A 4,708-nucleotide genomic window follows, 5' to 3' on the forward strand; every position below is an offset into this window, starting at 1 on the left:
GAGCTACCAAAGCCCGATGGTCAGAGAGCTCCCGTGGGAGCCACTGGCTCTGGTCTTCCAGTTGGAAGCACAAAGTGAAACCAGCTCTTCCACCATCCTGGGGAGCATCCAAACTACAGTTCTCTGGAGTGAAAGAAGTCTGCCCTCATAGCTTCTCCTTATTTTTTACAAGAACTGCAAATTTAAATATTAAGTTTTAGATTGACTTGGAATAAAATCATTTTGGATCAATTATTTCACTTTGGTTAGTAGTAAGATGGACTGAAAATCACTTTTCTTTCTCCTTACTTCATTGGCTGGAAGTAATGGTTTCTTTCTCATGTAATTGGAAAACAAAAGTAGCACAAAACCACTAGCAATGTGAAAATGTACATTTCGACAGAATGAATATAGCTTCAAGCTGCAGAAATAGAAAGGCCTGCATGGTAAAATAACTGGTAAATCTGACATTTTCCATCCGTAGTTGCCAATACCTGTGATATGCGTGGTGTCCGGCTGTGCACCACAACAGCACTCTCACACAGCCCCTCTCCTGTGGTCACCCACAAGGTCCCTGGTTGCAAAAGACAGCGAGTGCAGAGCGTACAGGTGTTGGATGAACGATCTCGGTCAAAAGCCTCAACAGTTACACATACCTTCTTTTGCCTCACTTGGCAATATAAACAGCTAAACTGAAATTTTGGAGATTCTCCATTTTCAGCCCCGAATGAAATTTAATACAAAGGTTTCTGGAGAGGATTTAAATCTATCAACATACACATGTTAATTACCTAAAAGTATGACAGAATGATGTTTGGCTGATTATCAGCTGTTTAATTTTATGTGTCTATCCTGGAATCTGTACCAACACATGAAGCATCAAACACAAGTCATGCATAAAATAAGTGAGGGGAATTATTAGATTTTGTCATGGACCCTAACGATATAACCAATGTAACAGTAGCACAGCAATAACAATGCATGCTGGCAAGTTGGGAACTGGTGCATAGACTTATACTATTTGCCCAGGATCAAGAATATATAACCACTGCTTTATTTTTCTCTCAAGTACTTAATACCAGATGGGAGAAAGCAGAAAAATTAATATCTCCCTTCACTTTCCTGATCTCCCCCTGTCATATGGAAGGGAAGTGTTGTCACCACCAGGCAGGAGCAGCTGGGTACGATGGAAACCCAGCCAAGCACAGAAGATGCCAGCAGCAAATGCGGAGAAGGAAACACCTCTTGCTTTCAAACTATTATTGAGACAGTTCCCTTTCAGCAGAAGAAGGCAGGAAGCAATCTTTCCCTTGCTGACCATCCGTGTGGAGTGTATTTCAACAGTAATTGGTTTGCTTAGACGTTGCCTGTCCTTTCTCACCATTACACACAGCTCCTAGGAGTGAAGTGAGTAGGTGTCTATGAAAACTGAGCCAGATGGCACTTCAGAGTCTCTGCTACATCTTGAAGGATAAGCAGCCTGCAACAGGGTAGGAAAGGGCCAGAGCTCATGGGAAACCAGGTTAATTTGAAGTTGGGGACTGAGAGGGTGGGAGAGGGAAGACAAGTAGCTGATTAAGGTACCCTAGCTGGGAAAAGATTTAGTGTTTTGAGAAGGTCCACAGGTAATCATAGGGACATAGACTGGGCAAGGAAGATGTGGAGAGAGCTGGGCAGGGGATAACAGAGAAGATGTTGGAAGTTGTGGCTTAGTCAGGTGGACATGAAAGAAGTGTCTGTGTTCAGTACACAGGAACAGAGGCTGAAAAAACCCAGGGCTATCCACAGGTGTGGCTACAGGGTCTCCACTCACTGCGTGGGCAGATCTTGCACAAATATAATGTCTGTTTAAAGAGTTGGGGTGCATTGGACCTACTAGGCATGCTGAGGTGCTCACATAAGAGATCCTGACCCCTTCAGCTTGCCTTGCAGAAGTGTCCTGCAAATGAATTGAGTGAGATCCTGGTGATTGCCAGATCACACTTAGACTAGGTAAAGCTTAATTAACAGTTGTTATTTTTGCTAGGTTCAGCTCTCACCAACCATATTAAAATTTTTACAGAAAGCAACAGGCACGGTAAAAGAAAAAAAGTCAACACCAGAACATGAAGTTAACGTTCATTATTATTAAAATCAAACCAATATTCTTATAAAGAAAACCTTTCTAGCAATTTGCCAAGATTTTCTAACAACCTGTTTGGCCTGGCAGAACATCAAGGGAATAATTTTCAAGAAAACTCTAAGGATTTATTTCTTATAGAGCCCAAACAATCAAGTGTGCATACTTACCTACATGGATTTCATGGTAAGTTTGGGGAACCTTATTCTGCTGATTGAGCATCAACTTACATGCATCTACTAGTATATTTGTAACACCACAAGGGTCACAACAATGTGAAAAATGTTGATAAAATATTAGCAAGACTATGTCAATCTTGTTACTATCTATGAATAACCTAGTATCAACATCAGCTCACATACGGCTTATCCAAACCTCTCCCAAACCCTGAAAAAGACTTTAGTGTCTTTTATGCAATTAAAAAAGAGCAATCCCTTTTCCTCTATCAAAGGTAAATTGTTCATATCTCTCCACTATGCCAGCTAACACCATTCTCAACCAGGTAGCCCTGCAGAAGCCCAAATCCTTCCTACCATCCAGATTTTTAAGACTAGTGGTACTTTTCAAGACTAAGCTTTATACCGGGACACAGCAAACTTGTAACAAAAGAGTAAAAAATAATGATTATTTGTGAATACAACTTCAAAGAAACTTTGAGAAGCCCATTCAGTAAAACTGTGTTCCAAAGAATGGAAAACAGATCATTAAAATCAAAGAAATACTGAAGGTCACAATGTGCACTAGTGTAAAGAGTCTTTGTCTCCTGAGAGTTGCTGACCTTGTGCTGCTCGGTGTTTATACTATTCAAGAAACCATTATGCGAAAGGATTAGCATTTTTATGTAACTTGATCAATTACCAAGATATTTCTGTTTCGTAATCATGATCTAATTACTAAAAATAGCCAAGCGGTGATAGACCAGGATTTATCACTAACCTGCCATTTGTACTCTAGACAGGAATTCAGCTCAGTGACTTATGTTCCCTTTCTCCCCACACACACCACACAATCTATCAACAACACACAGCAAATCTCTGCTGAATGAAAGACACAACATCGAATCAGTTATCTGTCTACACCAAACAATTTAAATTCTTGGGAAAAGGAAAAAAACCCAAGATTACACTGTAATATTTTAAACTGCAGCTTTCACAGTACTTCACTCAAGTACAGCACTCGCCCCAGCTCTCCTGCGGGTGAAGTATGAGCCTGACGAAGCAGCTGTGTAATTTGCATTTTAAACATTAGCCAAGTCATAGAAATACTCAAAAGAAGAATTAGGATTAATTTATTTTAGAAAAGATTTGTAGTGCTAAATACATTTGGATTACATATTAAAACAGTGGTGGCTCTTTAGAACAAAGTTGTCCGGTTTACACAATACATTAATGGTAAACAGGACTGTTCGATACCCCAAGTAGCTTTAATGTGTTTTTCCTCCCAGTGAACTGGACTGTTCTGCTTTCTGAGACCGCATGAAAAGAAATGTTCATGAAGATCTTTCAGACAAGGATCTGTCAAAAGACTAGACGTGGGGCTGAATGGGAAAAGCGATACAGAAAAGCGACCAAGGCCTCCTTTCATTGCCATCTTGGTTTTATTCACGCCCGCTACAGGCGGAGGGCCGTGAATAAATGCCACCACAGCCACTGGCGTTACGGCCTTGCAAAGTGATCCCCCCGCCAAGGGCCGGTAACCGCCCCGGCTCCGAGCGCCCCCGCTCCGCACCTGCCGCCCGCCTCACCCACCCCAGGGCCCGGCCGGCCTCGGCGGCCCCGCAAGGCTGACCGGCACCGGGCTACTTCACCGGCAGGAGGCAGACTCCGGCAGCCTGTGACTGTATAAACCGGTGAAGCAGGGAACGTAGAAACGCCGCCATCGGCCGGCGATCGGCCAGCCTCAGCGCCTGAGGGGCGGGCGTCAGGCACAGCCGCCCCAGCCGTAAAACGGCAGGAACGGCGGCCCTGCGGCACGCAGGCGGCGGCGCACAACACCCCGCTCCGAGCGGCCCGGGGGGGCTCACCCAGCACCTCCCAGAGCGGGAGGGCGGCGAGCGGACGGAGGGGGGGCCTTTCACCCAGCGCCGCCCGGAGCGGGAGGGAGGCGAGCGGGCGGGCGGACGGATGGGGGTGGGGGGCCTTTCACCCAGCGCCGCCCGGAGCGGGAGGGAGGCGAGCGGGCGGGCGGGCGGGCGGACGGATGGGGGTGGGGGGGCTTTCACCCAGCGCCGCCCGGAGCGGGAGGGAGGCGAGCGGGCGGGCGGACGGAGCGGGAGGGCGGCGCAGGGCGGGCGCGGGAAGCCGACTGCGTGGGGCCCGCACCGCCCCCGCCGCGGGCGCTAAGCAGGCGCGGCGGCGGCCCCACCCCGCTGGGCTCTGGGAGCGTGGCTCCTTCTGATTGGCTGAGGGGCCCGGCGGGGCCCGCCCACCGCCAGCGCCGCGGCATGGCGGCCGCCCCTCCGCACCCTCACCGCCCCGGCGGCCGCCCCTCCGCCCCGCCCGGGCCCTTACACCTCGCCGCTCGGCCCCAGGACTGACTTTCTGGCCCTCCACCCCCCTCGCAGCCACTCCCACCCCCTCATCTCCATATTTTACCTTTTACACCTGTATT

This window comes from Falco biarmicus, chromosome 5, assembly GCF_023638135.1.
Source record: "Falco biarmicus isolate bFalBia1 chromosome 5, bFalBia1.pri, whole genome shotgun sequence".
Classification (NCBI taxonomy): domain Eukaryota; kingdom Metazoa; phylum Chordata; class Aves; order Falconiformes; family Falconidae; genus Falco; species Falco biarmicus.